We start from the raw sequence: 23493 nt of genomic DNA, 5'->3' as shown, positions 1-23493 counted from the left end.
CAGACCAAACTGTTTATTATTCTGGAATGTCAGACCATCCAAGTTGAAGGACTGAATTGGACACTGCAGAAGACAGTTGAGTCCAAGCAAACACTATATGTCCAGCAGGCCTAATCTTCGCTGACATCTACTATGTGAAAATGCCCATGGTCTCAAGATTTTGAATTTCTAATGCAAGTCATGATATAAACAGCAAGGCAGGCCGCTGATGAATAAAACTGGAGACTATTTGGTTCATTAAAGAAGGCGTGCTTCCCTGAAAATGTTCACTCCAGGCTATTGTTTTAACCCAGGAACAAATATTCCATCAAAGTGAAAAACGGAAAGTGAATAGCACTAAACCTTTTATATGGCTCCAAGTGATCTAACACACTTTCCTGTGCTGTAATTCTAATTCCCATTGCTGTAGCTCAGTGATAGAGCATCTGCTTTGCATGCAGAAGGTCTCAGGTTCAATTCCTGGCATCTCTAAGTAGCGCTGGGAGAGACTCCCGTCTGAAACCTTGGAGAGCCACTGCCAGTCACTACAGGCAATACTGTGCTAGATGGACCAAGGGTCTGAATCACCACAAGAATGAGCTTCTTAAGTTCCTTTGCATATTTAATTTAATGTATTTAAAATTTAGCAGCAGGGGTACAAATTATGCACAAATTCTCATCACTACTATTAAACATCTGCTTCTCCAGGGAGAAAAATCTCAGCTTTCACTTTAAAAAAAATTAAGAGAAAAAGAAGCTTGATCCCTTTCACAAGTCACAAGTCCCATGTAACACCAGGCTTTGTTTTTTTTACTGTCGAGAAACTATAATTGGAAACAATTCTTCATAGCTAGGTCAAGCCCTGAATTCCAACAAACCAGGGCTGTGAGATCTTGCCTATCAGAGCCTAAAATTAAAATGTCAAACAGGGTCCCAGTTTGGAACTTAGAGAATATGTAATGCTTGAAACTGCATTTTGGACAATCATTTCCATCAAGAGAATCGGTCTCTAAACAGAACAATGAACAATGCCTACAGCACCAAGTTCCACCTACTGCAATATCAACAGAAAGAGCAAGCGAGAACAAGCCAGCTAAAGATCTGTCAACAAAGTTTGTGTATTCTAATTCTGAAGACAAATTCAATTTCCAAAACATGATGGACTTGCCAATGGGACTTGCATTCCTCTTCCAACTACAGCAACATAATAGGTTGTCGATATTATTCCATCATTGTTTCCTGCTGACTCCAGCCCCGCTCCACTTTACAAATCTTAGGACAGCCCACGCAGCCATAAACTGGGTAGGTAGATTAGTCTTAGCCAGTTTCAGGACCTGGACACGCTCCCATTTTGCCATCATGTGTTAGATTAAAACAAAGTTGGAGGTGGGAAGCTTGATCACCTGTCAAGTCCCTGCTGGGTAGGAGAATAATTTTGCTTACCTTGTTTGGAAGCTGGCGATAGAATCTGGGTAGGGCATGATCAGCCTATCTAGCAGGGGCTTGACAGACGACCATGCTCCCTGTTTTTATCTAGCCCTGTTTTTATATAACACATGATCACAAAATAGGTGTATGGCTATTAGGTGTGCAGCTCCTGGAATTGGTCAGCCAATAGGCTTCATAGCTGAGTGGGGATTTGAGCCTGGGTATGACCAGCCCGAGTCCACCACTTTCTCTGTTTCCCATCATAATAATTAGAACTGAGCCCTTCAGTGTTCACAAAATCTTATTTTTATCTATTTACTTAAAACCTTTAGATCTCACTCTTCCAGTGCTATACTACTCAGGGTGGCTCACCACAACAAATAAAACTGTGAGGTTGTTTTCGTGTGCAGCCTAACCCGGACTAGGGTTGCCCAGCCCAGGTTAGGCTGCACATGAGAACTGCTGGGATCAGGCCCAATCCCAGCAGGCCAGCGCCACATAGCCTGGCTTTTAAGCCCAGCTGTAAGCCAAGGTTAAGGGAGTGGGCGCTCTCTTATCGCTGGCTAGAGAGCCAGCGTGGTGTAGTGGTTAGAGTGCTGGACTAGGACCAGGGAGACCCGATTTCAAATCCCCATTCAGCCATGATACTTGCTGGGTGACTCTGGGCCAGTCACTTCTCTCTCAGCCTAGCCTACTTCACAGGGTTGTTGTGAGGAGAAACTTAAGTATGTAGTACTCTGGGCTCCTTGGAGGAAGAACGGGATATAAAATGTAAAAATAATAACAACAAAATAACACTGACAGCAATGCATTTCACTGTAGCAAAAAATAAACCTTTAACGGTTCCTTCATTTATCAGCACGTACTCCCAAGAACAAAGTCATTTTTCCAGTAGCCCCAACCTGTTTGGCATTTAATACGTTACCTTTAGACAGGTATGTTCAATGCCTTGACTTTTATCTGCAATGCCTCCCTGTGCATTCCCTAAAAGCTTGCTCTATAGCTCCAAGGCAAAGAATGCAATTGACAGCTCTACTCTTCAAGTAGAGCAGAAGCACTAAACATTTGATAAGCTCATCAGCCTAGCAATCTGAACACTCTGAGTCAGGACACAACAGTTGAACAAACACTCCTAGAAAACAAGGACCGTTGCAATCTTCCTTTTCTCCCTTTCAGTGAAACATTCCTCTCACTGAAACAAAATACCTGCAACATTTTTTCCAGCCAGCGTCTGGAGAAAGAGAAAGGTCAAGGCCAAATCATTAGGGAATCCATGTACTTAATTAAGTAACTAACAATGATTTGACTAGGTAATTTTTTTTAAAGGGCTTTTGCTCCAATAATGTCATAGTCCAACACAAGTTTAATAGAGATGAAGGTAATTTCCTAATTAGTAAAATTAGGAAATTATTAGAACTATTAGTAAAATTAGGAAACTGTGACTTTTAAACAGTACTCACAATTAGTCAACAGGCTTCGCATTGCACAAGAGTTCTATTCACACATTCTGCTAAATGCACATGCATTGTCTGTGTACAGTTGTACACAAGTACAGATCTGCAAAACATACAGTTATCCACACATTATGTTCAATGCATGTTTAGTAATACACTTCTGATCTGTACCCTGTGTCCACACATTATGTTCAATGCATGTATAGTAATACACTTAACTGTACCCTGTGTCTGAGTGAGCCTGTACCCAGGTTCACTTTTAAAGTCAACACGTGCACAGTCATTCAAACAAAATCAGGTACATATATATGCTCATACAGCAGGTCTGAATAGTCTTATCGGCAAGCATGAATAAGTTCAAACGTACATGCACATCACTCTAGGGTTGCATAATCAAATAACTAGATGAAATAGCCTTTAAACATTATGCATCACTGTAGACCTTACATCTCTTGATATCACCTTAAACATTCTGGACAATTTCAAAATGTAACATTAATCTATGATAAAACCATGTTTTAGCATTACTAGCAGTAACCTTAGGCTTATGTATTACCTCCCTTTTCTCATACAAAGGCAGGAAATGTTTCGCTTCCGATTGTGGCTTTAAAAAACCTAGTGTTCTGTAGTTTCATCCACACTTGGTAAATCTCAGTTTGTTCTAACCAGAGGGTGTGTGGATCTAGAGCTGAATCATCAAAGTCTAGTTCATACGTACGGTGGGCCCCTACAGTCACCTGCAGGAATAAGAACCACAGGGCCAGGTAGGAATCATAGGGAGCTGCTACCTGAATCACACATAACAGGCCTCCTCAACTTAGGCCCCCCAGCTGTTTTTGAACTACATCTCCCATAATCCCCAGCTACAGTGGACAACAGCCAGGGAATATGGGAGTTCTAGGCCAATGTCTTCGGGAGGGCCGAAGTTGAGCAACTCTGACATAGAAAATTACAACTGCTTGGAAAAGGTCATTCACAAATCTGTAAGTGATACAGCCATTGGTATATCTCCTACAAGGAGAAGTCAGTCCATACAGTTATGCAATTCCTACCAGGCTTGAATCTGCTATTGGCCTGTACATTGTGATGGATCATTCTGTGGGGCTGGGAAAGATGCACTGTGATGGATCATTTTGTGAACCATCACAAATGGGGGACTGAGCTGTTGCCCAGACAGCAGGCCTTTCTCCCTCAGGGGCCCAGGGACAATGTCTCCCCTTGTTCAATAACAGCTACATCCTGATGCCGGCAGAGCATATCTTAGCTTCATTGCTTCAGTCATCTATAAATGGCTCCTGCCTTCTATGGAACTTCAGTTCTTCGGATGGTGCGGTTTGGACTGTAAAAGGGCTGATGGCTCAACTTTGCAGCAGGGGTGAAGAGACATGATTTTCTGGTGTCTTCCATCACATATTACGTGATGTGAACCATGGGTGCCATCCACCTCCTCTTGAAGATAAGTAGCAAAGACTCCTAACAGTTTTATGCAATTTGAGCTACATTTTGAAACCAACACTGGGAAGTGTAAAGGCTGCACTTAATGCTTTTGGAAAATCTGGAGTTGGTCCTTTGGCGTACCAGCTATTGGGAGGATTCTGCTACTGAGCAGAAGATTGTCACCTTGCCCATCACACTTCCCAGCAACATGAACACACATATGCCATTTAAGCTCTGGCATTCCAGCTAATTACAGGGTTTCTATGTAGCCTTCAGAGCTAAGCAGGTTTTCTATTTCTCCGCCAGAGGAAAATCTCTTATTAGCTTTAAGGCTGCCTATGCGCTTCTTCAATTGCAGCCAGGCATTGAAGAGCAAAAACCTTGTTCCAGCTCCCACAAACAATTAAAGTTTATTCATGTCCCTGCTGAAGTCCGTGATTACAAAACTCACGTACTGGCATCAAGTAAAGCAGGGGCTGGGCTAATGACTTTATCCTCGAATTAACCAAAGTGGCAAGTCAAGCTATTAAATACGACACATCTTTCAATTACAGTCAGCATACCAAAGAGACTTTGCTCTGAGGACAATGAGAAGTGGTGTAAAAAGCTAATTCTAAGGAGAAGACAGTATTAGAGAGTGGCTAGATTTTCAGTGATATTATTTTAAGACTATAATATTCCACGTAGTTGTAACTTTGCTAGCCAGTTTCAGCACCAAACAGAATTGCCAGGTTTTTAAAAACAGCTGCACAGAAATGAGGCGCTTCCGCAGCAGAAATGTTAAAAATGACCTCCAAGCCCTAGCAGAGCCTTTCCCCAGGGCTGCTGGAACCAGTACTTAAGAAATCAGGCAAGATCCCTTTAAGAAACCAAGTCTCTCCTGGGAAAGGGGAAAGGCCTCCCTGGACAGCAGCCATAAAAATCAGTAATCTGCTCCAAGAAACCACCAGAGCAACATCCATGCCCAGCTCTTGTGTTCCTGGTCAGTGTCCACTGAGTTTTTGATTCTTCTGCTATGTCAGCAAAAGCTACCAGTGGTCTGAGCTGGATCCCAGCTCAGCCTAGAATAGGATAGCAGGAGGAGAGCAACTGTCCCGATTTATCCCAGCAAAATGCCTCTCCAATGGCATTTGCTGTGTCTCCCGTGTGAGTGTGCGTGTGTGTGTTTAAGACTGCAGGCCTTTGGACAGAGAACCAACTTCTCCTTCCTTTTTCTTTGTAAATTTTACATGTAAACAGCTTGGGACCAGGTTACCTGAGAGTGTCTTGTTCCATCTGTGCCGACTCAGACCTTAAGATCTTCTTTGGAGGCGCTGCTCTAAGTGCCCCTGCCAATTAGGTAAGGCGAGTGTCTACTGGGGGAGGGCCTTTTTGGTGGTGGCACTGCATCTATGGAATTGCCTCCCTTGTGAGACTCACCTGGTACCATCACTCTGCTCTTTTTGACATCAGGTTAAGGCATTTTCTGTTCACTCAGGCTTTTAAAAATGATTTTTTAAAAGCTTTTAAAATGTTTTGTACAGATTTTGTATTTTCTATTGTAATTTGTGTTGTGCTGTGTTTTAAGTGGATGTTATTATTGTATTGTTGTGAGCTGCCCAGAGAACAATTTGTTATGGGGTGACTAACAAATAAAGATAATAATAATAATAATATATAAGAGCCATGTGGTAGGATAACATCTACATCAGGTGTGAACAGTGTTCTCTCTTATTTTTTTCATCTGTGTGCGGAATAAATTTTGTTCTGGGCAGCAGTATCAAGGCAGTGTGCACGCATGTATATTCAGAGTGGGATCGTCCTGATTCTATCTGAGCAGGATCTAAAATTAACTGAGCGGACATCAAAAAACTTGTGTGTGCACATATGTGCCCATGCCTTAAAGGGAACACTGGGTGTGAACATATGAACCCACCTTATGCCACCATATTATTGATCTACCTGCCCTTACTGTCAGCAGCATCCCAATGTCTTGGAGAAAGGAAGGTCTTTTCCTGCCCTGCTACTTGAGTTCTTTTTAACTGGAGATTATGGGGACTGACTTGGGATTTGCTACATGTAATACATGTGCTCAACCATTGAGCTATGACTTGTCCTCTGAAATATGTGGCAAACAATAAGTAGGAAGCTCCAATTTTGTCATGAGGCAAGGATATTCTAGAGTATTCAAAAAAGTTTCAAGTAAGACATTCCAATCTCCAACCACAATTTCTAGTCTCCATGTGGTAGCTTCACCACCTCACTTATGGCTGTAGTTGTGGAAAAAGAAAGGATGACCATCCATAAAAATCTCAAACCACAAGATCAGCAGGGGATTAACTAATTTCTTGAATGGCCAATCTGCACCTAAGACTCATGATTTGTCATATGATGCACTGGGCAATGTACTGACTTGCACATGAGGAAGAGCGTTTAACATGTGCAGGAAGGCAATTTTTGCCAATCCCCACTTACCTGCTGCTCCAATGACTGCCCGAAATATGTCCCTGAAAGTCCCCCAACCCTCAGAGACATCTTTCTAAGGGGCAGCAAGGGATAGGAAGATAAGAAGGTGCCATATACTGAGTCAGACCATTGGTCTATCTAGCTCAGTATTGTCTTCACAGACTGGCAGTGGCTTCTCCAAGGTTGCAGGCAGGAATCTCTCTCAGCCCTATCTTGGAGAAGCCAGGGAGGGAACGTGAAACCTTCTGCTCTTCCCAGAGCGGCTCCATCCCCTGAGGGGAATATCTTACAGTGCTCACACTTCCAGTCTCCCATTCATATGCAACCAGGCTAGATCCTGCTTAGCTAAGGGGACAGGTCATGCTTGCTACCACAAGACCAGGTCTCCTCACCTAGGAGTGACCAGCAAAAAAATGCCCCCCTGCTTGTGATTGCAAAATGTTCTTCTGTATGCGTAACAATATGTCACTCATTTCATCATCTTTTACTTTTAGAAAAAAGTACATTTTTAAAGAAAAAAAGGAATTCTCATTGCAATATTTTCAAATAGTTGTGCTAACCAAGTTTCCATCACTTCAAAAGTCCCCCAGGATATATCTTTTTGGCATAACAGGGTTTTTAAAAAATGCATTAACTAATATGTTCTTAGCATCAGTACAATGTTGCTGGATCAACTGTATACTGCTTATAACCACTAAATAATATATTAGAGATTATATGAATGTGTGCAGTGATGCTTTTCAATACAAAACACTGTCCAGTCAGAGAACCAGTGAAGTTTATGTAGACAGATAAAACCTGATGCACATCCACAAAAGAAATAATAGTTGAAAATGCTTACTGATATTCTACCAGCCATTCACAACAAACCCCGTTAGCTTACTAAAAAAAAATGTAGAACTGAAAAAAGTGGTTCCATTTCACTCTGCTCTCATGCTGGGAAAAGAAAGTGCATACTGGTGACTGAACTGAATTGATTGTTCTGGCTTATAAATGCATTTACTTGTTAGCTGTATTGGGTTTTAACAATACCAAATACTTTGTGCATGCTTCCCACCCTGGAAAAAAGAAACCCTCATAATCCTTATATATACAGAACAGCACAAGGATTAGGGATAATGTGAATTGCCTTGTGATTTTAAATCACACAACCACCTGGGCACTGTGCTTGTCACGGCAAAAAGCTTCCACGGGCTATATGCTAAAGTAAATCCTCCACACCAAACTCTATGAAAGCCTATCGAAGAGCGTGACTGCTGAGATATGATTGTGTTTGTCAGTCACATCAAAAGCTGGATTATTACTGCTTTTCACAGCGATGAAGGTCAGCACAAAACCTTTTAGTTGATAAAAACAGAACCAAGTCTTCTAATACCTCTGGAAGGAACCTTGCTTAAACGACAGCTTTCCCTGGAAAAAAACAGGGCCAGACCTCAACAGCAGCAAGCAGCAAGAGGAAGTGGGGAAAGAGGACTCCCATTTCTTTAGTATATTATATATGCAAGTGTTATTTATTAGAACTAAGTGAAAGTGGATTACAGCTACATTCAAAGCACAAGGCAAACAAACCATTAACTATGCTTTCAGCATTTATTAGATCTCATACAAACATCACAGGGTCCATTACTGCACCTTTAAAACATCCTTGTTTACAAGAATTAAGGAACCCAGTGCTTAAGAATTTACCTGCAAAATATGAAAAGTTCATCATGTCGCCAAAAGGATGCAGATGCTTTAGGAATAGAGTACCATTAGCAGCACGGTTATCACAATTATAAAGCTAAGACATTTCCAAATCTGCTTGATAGACTTTTCTATTGCATATGATATTACCAGAGTGCATTAATTAAACTGAAACACAAAGTGTGCCCCAGGAGGCTGACAAGCTACAGTACTTTCTTTAGCAGCTCTCTGGGTAGACCTCCCAGTGAAAGGAGAGGCAATTCCTGGGCCCTAGATTCTGAAGCAGCAGTCACTGCTTGAAAGACAGCTGAGAAAGCACAAATGAAAGAGAAAGAGAAATCTGGCCTGCCAGTTTGCCCACGCTCATGCTAGGAACAGTGTTCCCTATAATAGGGATTCCCAGATGTTGTTGGGGATGCAGCTGAGGATGGTGGGAGTTATAGACTGCAGCTGAGGATGGTGGGAGTTGCAGTCCTTTATCCTTTATCAACACCTGAGAATCCCTGTTACAGGGAACACTGCCCAGAATGACGATGTGCCAAGAGGCCACCTTTGTAAAAGCAGGCTTACCCTATAAGCCTCCCTGACAGGGTTGTTGTGAAGATAGCACAGATGGGGACCATCTGCAGCACCCGCCCTTTCTCCTTGGAGAAAGGGCAGGTTAAAAATGTACCAGCCCAACTTGAGACAGAAGCCGTTCCCCCTTCCCTTTCAGAGCAGAAATGAAGAAGAACAGCTGCCCTTTACTGGCCCACCTCCAAAATGGATGGATGGGAAACAGAGAGAATCTCTTTAGAAAATGACCATTTCTGGTTTCCATGCTGCAGCTAAACACTGGGGAATACAAGATGTCACTCCTGCTAGATAGAGGAAGGAAATGTAGAGACCTTCTCCATTTCCCATTCTGTATCTGGGTAATTACATCACTGGGCGAGTAAGAAGTTAGAGAAGCCTAGGCTTCAACTTTCAGTTGTGCGCCTTCTCTGCCCAGTCATCATCTTGAGAGCACTGTGCTAGTTATGAGTAATAAAGAGATGGGTCCTCTTCAGGTCCTTCCTTTCCCCTACTGCATTCTTTGGAAACCTAGTTCGTCCAGATGCTCTCTAATGTTTTGGAGAGTCCTGGTGAATAGTCTCTGTTCAGTATATCCAGCAACACTCCCAGAGCTCATAGCCAAAGAACATGTCTCCATTCACTGAGGCTGGCTTCCATTTTGCTTAGTAGCTCATTGTACTTGGCATTCCACAACTTGAGGATTCAGAGCCAAAATAATGCTGTGCAGGATTTGCCACTCCTAATAAGCTCTGCTTCTCTTTAAATGCCTATTCCAAACAAGTTGCTGACATTTTTTAATGAATGCGTTTCTCTCATTTCCCTCAGTTATCAGCCAAATTTCGATTTGAGCCTCACTGAGTACAGTGACAAGTGCATTCTTAAGACCACCAAGAGAGACGGAAAGCATGAGGGTTACTGTACTGGCAATTGTTCATTTTCAATAAGCCACACAAACTGTAGCTGGAAGTGAAAGGCTGAATAACTCTTGGTACCCTAACATACAAAAAACAGAAAGCATTTCAGAGTTGTACACTGAAGCCATTTGAGTGACTGGATAAAAACTAGCTATGCCATGACATGTACTTAATTAACTCTTCCTATAAAAAGGATTTAGGCTGATTCACTGAGAACAATTTTAATGAATGGTTACACAATTTCTTAAACTCCAGTAAGGTGTTAAAGCTGCTCTTCAAGAAAACCTGGCAGTTCAATTGCTTGTTAATACAGTAAGTGCCAAATAGCACGCTCCAGTGGCCGGCAGAGATCAATAACCAGGGAATCAAGGACTCGTGCTTGAAAAATGGAAATCTGCTGTTCTCCACTAAACATTGGATTGATTGGTATCATTTTCCAATATATATTTTTTTACCATCCTTGGTACCCACAGCATGAAAATAAACCCAATCAATCATCTGTGGCTCTCTCCTTCCTCTATTTGCAAAGCTGTTAACTCAAAAAGGTCACCAAACAATTGAGAAAGCGATGAGAAGAGCCAAAACAACAAATGGTACAAAAGATCGTTTTTATTTACTTGGCTGGACGCGCTAATGAATTCTGCTTCATCTGGGAACAGGCACAGTGCAGCCGCAGCAGAGCTTCTTGCATTGTTGGGCCCAGAATGATGTAAGAGCTCCACTACTAGAATGTACAGTAAACAGTAATTAAGTAATTAAACATGAAAACAGCATAGACTGGGTTGAAATAATGCTGGTCCCCCAACTCCTGGTTGGGCATACAACTTCCCCCGCCAGGGAAGTTGTTATTTTCCAAATGGCACATGCCCTCTTTGGAATGTTTAATGGCGTACAAAAAAAACAACCCCGCACTCCTCTTTTCTTCTCTGCAAAGCAACTGTTTTATCATTTGTTTCCTTCTTTCATTTTTGTGCAGCGCTATCAAATGTTTTGTTAAGCTCTCGATGGCACCAGTTTGTCTTCAACTTTGTTTCAACTCTGCAAGTTCATTCTGTCCATATTTTTTTTAAAAAGCAAAAGCACAGAAAATTAAGCAGCCTGTTACTTCCAAGTTGAGTGCTAGGCCTGGCTTTTCTTCCACTGTAAAGATGAAATAATAGGCGATGCATACTGCGGTGAATTATTGGCTAAGGCCACAATATTATTCATAGCTTTAAAAGGTCAGAATCATTGGTACACTTGCAGAGTGTATTTCTGCATTGATTCATAGCCTTTTTTTAAGACTCCAAAACTGTGCCAGCATAAAGGAAGAAATGTCCATGCAGCCACTTCTGCACCTACCTATCATTATATGAACACCCACTGGACTGGATAAATGTATAAAAGGACAAGATGATTACTAGCATTCACCTCCTCGCAATTTCTAGGATGAATTGTCTGACCTGGTAGACCCAAGGTACCCAGAAGGACAAAGTAAACATCAGTGCTTCTTTCTTCATTATTTATTTAGTTTTTAAAGCTTTTCCTCTAAAAAGCACAGAGGTCAACTGCAAAACTGAAAAAATCAACACTTAAGCCACTCAACAAACCTCCACTACAGTTTACTGAATGTACTGCACCTTACTTGACCCTTGATGTCCTCATGGTACCCGAACTGCAGATACTCTGATTGCCATTGACCATGATGACCACGTGGCCTGGCAGGAGACTAGGGTAGAAGGTGGGGGGGAAGAGGTAACCACCGGCCCCAAAGAGCGCACAGATGCTCTGTGCAGGGTCAGCTAGTATTACATCTATTTTGAAAGAGCTGCACTGGCTGCCAATTCATTTCGGGATAAAATCCAAGGTGCTGGTTATTACCTTTAAAGCCCTTAATGGTTTGGGTCCTGGATACCTGAAGTACCACCTGCTCCCAAGGGTTTCTGCCCACCCAACAAGGTTGTCAGAGAGGCCCTTGCTCCTTGTGCCGACGTTGAGAGAGGCGAAATTGTCATGCAGACAATACAGGGCCCTCTCTGTTGTTGCCCCTATGCTCTAGAAAGCTCTCCCTGTGAATGTCCACTCTTTGACATCTGTGGCTACTTTTTTTAAAAAAATACACAATTAAAAACCTTTTTATTTGTTCAGGCTTTTACCCCTTAGAGGCTGCCACATCTCTTAATTCTCCTGATTCTGTTGTCTTTTTATGGTGGGTTAGCGGGGTTTTTAAAACGTTTTTTTTTGGGGGGGGGTTGTTATGGTTTTTACTGTTTAACTGATTTAAGGGTTTTAAGTGTGATTTTTGTGGAGTTCTATTATATCGTAACTTTTGTAAACCACCTTGGGATGCCTTATGAAAGGCGGTATAAAAATTGAGCAATCAACCAATCAATAAAACATCAGTAATAATATGACTCCAAGCAGACTAACCCAAATCTAGCATTTTCTGTCCGGCCCAGACAAGAGAAACAAATAAAAGAAATGAAAACTGAGCCAGAGAAATCACAGTAAGATACTTCCCAAACGTTTCATTCAAGAGACCTATTTAAGCCAACCTGTGCTTAAGGTAATTCTTCAGATCAGTGGTTCACAACCTATTTGAGACGAGTACAGGGACTGGTAGCATGGATGTTGTACACACTGCAGACAGCTTAATATTCTACAGCCTGCCAACTTTTTATGAGTTACAAGAAAATGTTGCAAATTCATAACCTTTCTACTATTGTTACTTTCAGAGAGGAGTGTTATTTTACATATAAACAGGCTGTCTGAAGGGGACGATCTGGGGAGGAGATGCTGGGATACAACATTTTGCGACACTCTACCCTATACTTATACATGGTGCATAACTAGCAATGATGAAAGAAGAGTGGCACTGTGGGCTGGTTTGGAAGATATTGACCCATGAGAGCATAGATGTTAGAACATCTTCTGCAGATGTTCCAACGCCCTCCTTCCATGCCCCTTCCTCGTGTGGAGCCAGACTGTTAATCTGAACGGCTACAGAGCTATTCTGAGATAAAGAGACACGTCAGGAGGGAAGACATCCTAACGTTCACACTCTCAACACATTCCCTTTCTAATCAAATGGTTGGTAAGGTAGCATCCAAACAGGGTCTATGCAGGGGTGAACAACTCAACTGCCCCAGTGGGCCAGAATGAACCACGACTTGGTGTGTGGGGGCCGAAGTCAATTTTCAGCACATCAATTACTGCATTAAAATTAATTATCAAGGATATTAAAGCGAGGAGCAGAGGGTTGGAATCAGGCAGACATGTGAGGGGAAAGAGGGATGACGTCAGTAGGTGTGGGACCAGCAAGGCAGCTGGGGGGGGTCACCTGGTCTTAAGCATCCAGTTGTGTTGAGCCACTGCTGCTTGTCAGTGGGACAGGCCAAGAGCTCTTCGTGGTTCTTGCTGTGGCTGCAGAACATTTCTTCCTGTGGGCCAGCACAGAAGTCCTTGTGGGCAAGATCTGTGCAGGCCTGCCCTGTGCTGTCTGTTGGGCAGGTTAACTAAACAATATTATATACAGCTCCAAAGAACAACTCTATAACACAGGCCTACAAAAGGTTTCTTTGAGTTCAAGGGAAGAACTAGGAGGTTGGAGGCTGGGCTTGAACACAAGAGGACAACATTCACTATGCTTGAAATAAACCAATACCCATTTTGAATGGTTCCAGCAGCAGCCTCTGGAACTGGAAGACAAAGGCAGCAAGGCCGGTCAGAGTTGCAAGGCCTCAAATAACTCGGAGTTATCAACTTGCTCCCACAAGATCCATAGGTGGGTTGCGATCTTAAATTGTGAGAGAGCTTGCAGGGGAGATTTGCTTATCTACCCCAACTGTAGCAGAAGTGCACAGATAAGCAGAGCACTGCTAATACATATTGAAGCGGGTCTCACGCTTCAAGACCTGCTTTTTTAGAAACTGCAAGGAGAGCGGGCTAAGCCTGATCTCCCCGCAGACAAGCGGGCAGGGAGCCCTGGGTGGCTGGATTGGCCACCCACATGGTTGCCGGCTCCGTGATGGAGCCGGTGGGGGGGTGGGGGAGCGGGGGCCACATGGTCCCCGCAAGCCCCAGTATGCCCTGCGCAAGCACGCAGGGCATACTGGGGACACCCCAGGAGGTGGCTTTTCGCCTCCTGGCCTGGGGTCTACCCGTGAGTAGGCGCAGCACAAAGGCACACCGTGGCTACTCATGATTGTAAAAAGCAGGTTTGCGGAGCGCTCGCTCCGCAAACCTGCTTTTTACCAGGGGTTCCAGAGCGGGTTAGCCGCTCCAGAACCACCAGGCTCGGCTGCGAGCCCGGTGGTTCCGACGATCAGCAAAAATCGGGCTAGCAGAGGCTAGCCCGATTTTTGCTGATCGTCAGAATAGCCCCATTGTCTGGAGACATGGAGTCAAAATTCTAAATACAGTAGTTTATTTAGGAAATGCATGAGAGATAGACAAACCTACATACCTAGCTGCTTGCTACATACAGGAAGAAGGGAAGGAAGAAGACAGATGTCTCTTTCTCTCTCCAGATGAGAGAATGAAACCTGAGACTATCAGTTTAACAAAGGGGAAATAGAGGAGAGAAAGCATGGTCAGAGAGGAAATTCCCTTACTGGTTGTCTCTACCTCTAATGCCCCTAGTGGTCAATAGGGTTGCTACAAGTTGATGCCATCAGAAGCTGCATCTCCAACATAAATCCACCTAGATTCCACCTCCCAAAAGTCTTACAAACACACAGAGGCAGGAAGACCTCTGCCCTGGAGTTTCAGAGTCCTTCAAGTCTCTCCTGGCCTGTTGCTGGTGTGCTTCCACAAGGAAATTGTGAGGATCTTGGTATGGAAGGGGTTGGCTTTTCAGGGACGTTCAGGAGGTGCTTTATCTACAGGCTTCTGTTTTGGAGTTTCTTGGCTGACAGGCCAAAGCTCTGGCCCAATATTGGAATCTGGTCCAGGTCCAATGATAATCTATTTGGTCCTGCCTTATCAGGATAGGACTCTGAGCCACTGCACAAGGCAGAGTCATGGCAGACTCCATAGCTGAGAAACTGTGCTTTGGACTTTTCTCCAGCTAGCATCCCTACAGCCCGCTTGTCTCAAAGGGTGTTGATATAATGCTCATCGTGGAACCCAGAAGAACTGCAGAGGGGGCTATATCCCCTCCTTAGCTCCCCCCGCCCCCAAGATGATTGGCAGGGGGCTAGCTGCTGTTGTAGACAAGACCCACTGATAGAGGTTCTCTAGGGCCTAGCAGCTGACTGCAGAGCCTTGTATGTTGAGACTTGGGAGCAGAGCTTAGGTAAGGAAAGAGGAGCAGAGCTGAGTTGAGGAGATCTAATGTGCGGAGACAGAGAGAGTTAATCGAGTTTCAGAGTGGAAAGGCCAAGCCCTGAACGGTGAACTCCTAGTTTATTCCCATTCTGTATTATTAATGAATTGTGTCAGTACAGTTGGGATCCCTTTTACTGGACATATTTACAGCCTGCCTTCGCCTTTAGCATTGGAACAGATGTATAATCTAACTGCCCAGTCCTATGCATGCTTACACAGAAGTAAGTTCCACAGAGCTCAGTGTTGGGTAACTTATGCTGTCTGAAATTTGGAGGGAAACAAGGTAGGCCTCAACATTCATTCATTAATTCACTGAGGCTGTTCTCAGGGTTAGGCTGTACATGAGAACCACCAATATCGGGCCCTATCCCAGCGGGGCAGCACTGACTAGCCCGGCTTTTTAGCCCGGATTAAGGGCGTGAGCACTCCCTTAAACTAGGCTCCACAGTCGTGTGACCATGTGGGCTGCTTGCCTAGAGCACCCGTCTCCTGGGGGAATCCCCCAATGCACTACATTTGGTGTGCAGTGCATTGTGGGATACCCGGAGGCCGGGATGATGCAGCGAATTGTCTGGGAGCATGGTCCGCGCTCCCAGCAATGTTTACTGGATCGTCGGGGGGAAGGGAAGGTTTTACAGCCTCCCCCCACCTTGTTGTGTGAATATTCTTCTCTTTCTCCCCCCCCCACCTCATTTTAACACTTCACAGCATTTTGGCCTTAAACAGGATTTAAAAGTAGGTTTTAATGGTTTCTGCCCCAAGCATATATGAAGACAGGCTTGAGGCAGGCTTGCAAACCTAAGTTAACATGGGAAACCTGGGTAGCAGTAACCAAGGCAAAAGCCAGTAGAGACACAATCTTTAATGCCATGGTGGGGGGAGGATATATTCATAAGGGCAGAGGGGAATCATGCATGAAAGTGAGCAAGCTGGGTGGAAGGAGTGTGAGATCCCATGGATCACTCGTGATCACTTAACTATGGATGCTTAGTCTGCACCAACCCCAGCACAGGGAAGCAAATGTTCAGCAGTCTACTAGGAATTCCTAAAGGTTAATTACATATTCTTTTATTACTTGCATATTCAAGTCCAATGTTTTCTACTTGACAAGTCTGGATAGATTTGAATTGCCATGACAACCAAGGTAACTTGAGGCTAGTTACATCCTTTCAATGGGGACCTCATATGTATGAGATGTCAAACATCCAAAGTTGTCAGCATCCAAAGCAGTTTACCTACCACGGCATCATCAATTGCCATGGCTGTTATATCACATCTGGAACTATCTGCATTAAGGGTCAGTATCCCCACAGTACCTACTTACACCAATGGTAGAACAGCAGTTATTATTTTACTATTGCCAGGTGACACTGCCAAGTGTCCTTAGCTGGCCTTTGTGGCTGAGGATGATTGGATCTGTAATACAGCAACATCTCGGGGCCCTCCCCTAACCTGACCAATGGCTAACAGACATAGGAAGGCACAAGAAGATAAGAAATAAAACTAAGTCTAATAGAATACACCCCATTTGGATACAGATCCACTTTTTAGAGCATACAGAGCCATCTCAAACCATCCCTCTAGTTTTGACTTGCAGAACCTATCATAAAGCAGTAGAAGAATAATGCAAGGCTTTCAAAGTGGTCGGTAAAAATCAAGAGCTGTTTTGGATTTCCATTATCGATTAGGATTTGCAGGCCATCACTTCAATTTATGGGAGTGCTTCTGTCTATCTGACTGAAGATTGAGTATCACTCTCAGTAAAGTGTCTAGCAAACTGCTATGCCAATATAGGTAAATCATGTGAGAGGAAATATCACATGACTATTAATAATTTAGAACAAAGTTATTTCGTTGCTGGGGCCATGGTAAATGGCTGCTCATCTTCAGCCCTCTAGGAGTACAGTCTTAATGTTTACCAGTTACGATATCCATTTCAGAAGCAATGTGGCAATCCTTCCTCTTCACATAATTAAACCGGCACGTGGAAGTAGCCTCACTTAAATCAATGAGCCAAGGAGCAGGAGTGAGAATGAATTTTACATGAAAGAAAAGGTCTCAGGGAGGCATGCCGATGAGAAGAAAGCAGTCAGCTAATCCAGCCTGTAATTGTAGCAAGCTACAATGTTCTAGTCTTATTTTCTCATTGTGTGTAGTTGGAAAAATAATATACTTCCACACTCAAGTTATGGATAACTTTGGGGTTTGCTGAACAGGTTATAATGCATCTGTCATAAAACTCAGGGACCTGAGTGTCAAGTTACAGGTGAAACTCGGAAAATTAGAATATCGTGCAAAAGTCCATTAATTTCAGTAATGCAAATTAAAAGGTGAAACTGATATATGAGACAGATGCATTACATGCAAAGCGAGATAAGTCAAGCCTTAATTTGTTATAATTGTGATGATCATGGCGTACAGCTCATGAAAACCCCAAATCCACAATCTCAGAAAATTAGAATATTACATGGAACCAAGAAGATAAGGATTGAAGAATAGAACAATATCGGACCTCTGAAAAGTATAAGCATGCATATGTATTCAGTACTTGGTTTGGGCCCCTTTTGCAGCAATTACTGCCTCAATGCGGCATGGCATGGATGCTATCAGCCTGTGGCACTGATGAGGTATTATGGAAGACCAGGATGCTTCATTAGCGGCCTTCAGCAATTCTGCATTGTTTGGTCTCATGTCTCTCATCCTTCTCTTGGCAATGCCCCATAGATTCTCTATGGGGTCAGGTCAGGCGAGTTTGCTGGCCAATCAAGCACAGTACACTGTATACTTTTCAGAGGTCCGATATTGTTCTATTCTTCAATCCTTGTCTTCTTGGTTCCATGTAATATTCTAATTTTCTGAGATTGTGGATTTGGGGTTTTCATGAGCTGTACGCTATGATCATCACAACTATAACAAATTAAGGCTTGACTTATCTCGCTTTGCATGTAATGCGTCTGTCTCATATATCAGTTTCACCTTTTAATTTGCATTACTGAAATTAATGGACTTTTGCACGATATTCTAATTTTCCGAGTTTCACATGTATACTCAGGTCACTGAGATTTTAAAATGCTTAAAAATATACACATTATTTGAGGCAACAAGAAACTTAAAGAGTGTTATCATAGAGATAGCAATTTGAAGTGCCTGGAAAATGCTAAATGAGCTGGCCAATTTTGTAAAAAACAAGATCAATATTAAGTATGCGAATAAGATAAATATTGCCGTTTCTAATTACATGTGAGTTAAATCTAAGATTACCGTATTTAAGGCTTAGCCAAGGAAAACTATTGATTCCAGCAGGGGGTTCTAATAAAGCATTAGGATTTGAAGATTTGGCTCATAAAAACCGTATTGCAAACACTTGGCAGTCTGTCGTAAAACTTGCAGCACTAGAGGCTGCCTAGAAGTTCAAGGTAAATGTTAAAACATGATAACAGTTATTTTTCTTTAGGAAAGGCTCTTGGTTGCTGAGCTATTTAAAAAGATTTCAGTGCAACTGATCATCTGTCCTACAGCCTTAGAATAGATGTTAGAACTCAATGGTGGTGGTGGTGGTGGTGGTGGTTTTAAGACATCTCAATTTACACAATTTAACCAGCATGTAGTGTTCTTTTTCTAACATAGGAAGCTGCTTTATACCAAGTCAGACCATTGGTCCATCTAGTTCAGTCATCTACCAAGACTGGCAGCGGCTTCTCTAAGGTTACAGGCAGGAGTGTCTCCAAGCCCTTTCTGGAGATACCAGGGAGAAAAACTGCATATAAGCCATTTATCTTCTGCACACAAGCATGCAGATGCTCTTTACAGAGCTGCTCCACTCCCCAAGGTGAATATCTTACAGTGCTCATATGTAGCCTCCCATTCAAATGCAAATCAGGGCAGACCTGCATAACAAAGAGGTCAATTCATGTTCACAAGACCAGCTCTACTTTTAACAGATATAAATAATAAGGAAAATTAAGAGTGCTCATTTATTGTCGTCATCTGATGATATAATACAATGGAAAATTCACAAACCAAGCATAGCTTTTCACTTTTTTCAATGGTATGTATAATTGTAATAGCATCCTTTTCTTGTTGCTTGACAATGTTGAATACTGTCTATTCCTTTTTTTTAAAAGAACATGGTTAGTACGAGTAAGGAATGCAAAGAGACACCAAAAATCAACATACCCATTACTTGCAACATCTCCTGGATCAACCGATAGACTTAAATGAGAACTGATTTTTAAAAACTCAATTCTTTTGCGGGGGCAAGACTAGGTGCATGCCCCCACACACTTAAAATGAAGTATGGGTCAGAAACTTCATGCAGGGGCAGTGGGCACCGAGGCTTAATTTGAAGGATTCTTAGGATTCTTCCATCTCAAAACAGATAACAAAAGATCATGCAGATTGGACACTGATGGATATGGGCCTCCAGATAGAGCACCTGTCTCACATATCAAAATGCAGTGGATGTTTTAGAAACAATGGGGAAAAGACTGCAGCCAAAGTCATTTGTATAAGATCACAGCATTATATCTGAAACCAAAACATTAAGTATTTTCTTTTGAATCGTTCTGCAGATTGTTCTCAACCAGTTTTATAGTCTAAATAGCCAACAACAAAAATTATTATTTTGCCTGCTAAACCTACAAACATTTCCTTCAAATTAAAACAACTGCATGGCTTCATCATCATCTCTTTCTTTCTCTCTCTCACACACACATACACACGTATATTTATCTTGCTTTTGTTTACTGAATTCTCAGCCTTGCCAAATAGAAGAGAACTTGCAAACTGCATCAATCATCCCATTCTCATTCTTTGCGGCTTGTCAGATTTTGGCAACAGCTAATCAAGACATTAGTGACAGCATCACATTCTGCCTTCAGTTAGGCTCCATCCGCTGCATATATAAGCACATCACACCTATACAAGCGATACTGAAAAAAGCATTTTGTTCCCCTAAACTTTTGCTCATCAGCTACTGCGCAGCTGTCAGCTGGGGAATAAAATTACAGGATTAACTATTTATGATGCCCCATGATTTTGGTTCCACATTTCTTTCTCTGAGCATTTTATAAACAAGCCATGATGTATTCCAGAAAATACAAGAATCACACTGGTGGGCCACTGTGCGAAACAGGATGCTGGACTAGATGGGCCTTGGGCCTGATTCAGCAGGGCTGTTCTTATGTTCTTATAAATCACACAAACAGTCTCTGCAAATAAAAATCAGATTAATGCCAGACAAACAACAGGGAAAAACCTGAAGCAGTAAGTATGGAGTTTGTACACACAGGTTGTGAGTGCAAGACAGACTACATGAGGCTCCTCTATTGCTTGTGTATTACTGTATAAAGCAACAACTGCTGCTCTCAGATCTAACAGTGAGGATCTTCTATTTGGCGGAAGAGCTCAGGAACCATTTTCCTCTCCATTCCTGAACAGGTGATCAGAACTTATAACAGAGATAATCTGGGAGGTAGAGAGCCATTCAGTAGGCAGGAGGATGCTCAGCTTTCTAGAACGAAAGCTGTGATGGTACAAGTACAGTCATAGTAATTCTGCTATGATGTAGAATATATATTTTAATGCATCTATATTAATTGTGCTTGTGAAACCTTACACATTTTGTCATGACAGAAGAGAAGTTCTTACTCAACCTAGACCACCTCCTCTTCTTACCTTAGCCTTCTTTAAAATCTCAAAATCTGTGTGAAGGAGAAGTTCTCTTTAGCTAGTTCCTTGCACCTTCCAAATTATTATTGTTCTTTAACATATGAGCTTGGGAGAAGATTTATGATTTGCCAAACACCACACAACATATGGGAATACGAGTATGTCCTTTGGTAAGCTGGCCACATGTTCTCTTTGCTCCTGGGCAGCTGACCATTTCAATGGGCTGGCCAGATTAAGTCCAGTATTTCGCTGAAGAAGCAAGTGTGTCATCGCGAGGGTTGCCATAAAGAAAAGAAGGCCGATCTGCTGTACCTTTAAGAGATGCACAGAAGAGGGAATGTCAGCAGGTGCAGCTTGTCAGGCAAGGGAAAGAAAAGCTGTGCCTGCTGATATTCCCTCTTCTGTGCATCTCTTAAAGGTACAAGAAACTAGGGATGTGCACGGACCTATTCGGAGGTCCTTTTACGGGCCTCCGAACAGGTCTGAAAGACCGGCGAGTCAGCCGGTTCAAAGGGGGGGGGCATACCTCTCAGGTTGGTGGAGGGTGCTCTTACCCCTCCTGCCATATTTTCCCTGCCAGCACTACACTTTAAAAGGGTCCGGTGGGGTGGCAGCGTATCTCCCAGCGTACCTCCCTGCCGCCCTGTTGCCTCGTTGGACTAGAAGTGTCTGGAAGTACCCGACACACGCGGGGGTACTTACGTTACTTACAAGATAAAGTAAGTCTTATGCATACTTTATGCATTAGACAGTATAAAGAGAAAAACAATGAATTCAGTCCAAGTAGAGAAATTAGGTTCGGGGAGGCTGTGTATATCCTCTTTTTTGATGATGTGCACCTGACCAACTTAGCCTGAAGAGGAGTGGATCAACACAACTGAAGGTCCTGAAAATTTTTCTCCTACGGGATGTGGTGATGGCCACCAGCTTGGGTGGCTTTAAAAGGGGCTTAGACAAATTCATGGAGAACAGGTCTATTAATGGCTACTAGTCTGGTGGCCATAAGCCATCTCCAGCCTCAGAGGCAAGATGCCTCGCAATACCAGTTGCAGGGGAGCAACAGAAAGGGCATGTCCTCAACCTCTTGCCTGAGAGACATCTGGTGGGCCTCTGTGTGAAACAGGACACTGGGCCTCATCCAGCAGGGCTCTTCTTATGTTCATAACTCTTTGAAATTACACTGATAAATATTCTAAAACTGAGAGAAGCTTAGAAACCAACATTGCAACAATCATTGGGGGGGGTATACAAAATCCCTCCTCTAGTAGTGAGGTGTAGGGATGTGCACAAACCAATTCAACGGTCCTTTACCAGACAACCGGTTCAGCGGCAGAGGGGGGGTTACCTTTAAGGAGCAGGGAAGGCGTCCTTAGCCAGTGCTCTTGCCAAAATCACTCTAACGGAGCAGCAACGTACTTCCTTGCTGCCCCAGTCAGTGTCAAACTGGAAGTGCCTGACGGTTTGACACTGACCGGGCGGCAAGGAGGTATGCGGCTGCCCCACGCCAGCAATTTTGGTGAGAGCGCTGGTGGGGGAAACGTGGCAGGGGGGTAGGGTAAAGGTACCCTTCCTACTCCTTCAGGGTAACACCCCCACACCAAACTGGCCGAAGGCTGGACTGTGCACATCCCTAGTGAGGAGTCCCAGGTAAGACGCTACCATCCACTTTTTAATATGAGCAGATTCACCCTTCCAAGGGAATATTCTTGAAGGGTAAAGTGGATTTCATGCTCCCAGGTATTCTTCCTCATTTGGAAAAGCGCACACTCCAAGCAGTTACTTTAATTGAAGCCTAGTCCTCCCTCAAGCCTGAGGGATTTCACTACAAACATACATTTATTAATTTTAAAAAATGCTCCTCATACCTATTGTAAAAGAAGTTAACATTTATGTTACATTGGTTCCTATCCTGAGGCGAACAGAGGCAATCACTTGAGGGGGGAAATGGTTTTGATGGTTTTCTTCTAACACACACAAAATCGAAATCCCTTATAAACACAAGGATACACTGCTCCAATGAAACATAAAGCACTATTTTCAAATATGACAAAATTTTATTTGGAGGCTATTCACACAACCATGTGGGCTGGTGGGAGGCAGGGTTCAACCTACCTTCCCTAAAGGATCGACGGTGGAATGCTTTGGCACACAAGCCGCACACTCACATGACCTGAGCAGCCAGCAGCAGCACAGATCACTATCCATGTTGTTTCTGGCAGTGCAGATCAAATGAGGCCTCGTTTTTTGATCAAATGCAGATCAAATGATGACTCGTTTTCCTGGCCTCCGGCTATCCCAGAAGGCACCTGCAATGAGTATGTTGCCTTAGGGATTCCCCTGTCAGACCGATGCTCTAGGCACCCATCTCTGTGTCTCCTCAGGCTAAGAGCCAGATGGGAGCAGGGTTAGGCTGGGCAAGAACGTCGGGATCCACGTAGATCTCGGTGCTCCACACAAGCAGCCTAGGCTAAACTGCCCTCGCCTGGGCTAGGGTGCTCGTGAGACCAGCCTCTAATGGGAAGGGTTTTCTTGCAGACACTTTAGAAACTTCTTTTTCCTGTTGGACATGGAGGAACCCACTGGGGATGAGGATAATCAATATAAAGCCAGAAATTAGATGT

The 23493-nt window shown here is 43.2% G+C and overlaps 1 protein-coding gene across 5 annotated transcripts in view; it reads right to left on the bottom strand.

Annotated features, from left to right (window-relative positions):
- PLXDC2 (plexin domain containing 2) overlaps window positions 1-23493 on the bottom strand; it is a 379100-nt gene that overhangs the window by 282911 nt on the left and 72696 nt on the right. The window contains exon 1 of one of the 5 annotated variants that reach the window (XM_053261831.1): window positions 2333-2447. The exons of the other annotated variants lie outside the window; for them this stretch is intronic. The gene's annotated coding sequence lies outside the window, so the exon portion shown is untranslated. Of the gene's footprint in view, window positions 1-2332; window positions 2448-23493 lie in introns of those variants that run through there. 5 annotated transcript variants of the gene reach the window in all.

Source organism: Hemicordylus capensis, chromosome 6 (genome assembly GCF_027244095.1).
Source record: "Hemicordylus capensis ecotype Gifberg chromosome 6, rHemCap1.1.pri, whole genome shotgun sequence".
Lineage (NCBI taxonomy): Eukaryota > Metazoa > Chordata > Lepidosauria > Squamata > Cordylidae > Hemicordylus > Hemicordylus capensis.
This window is presented reverse-complemented; position numbering and strand designations above follow the sequence as displayed.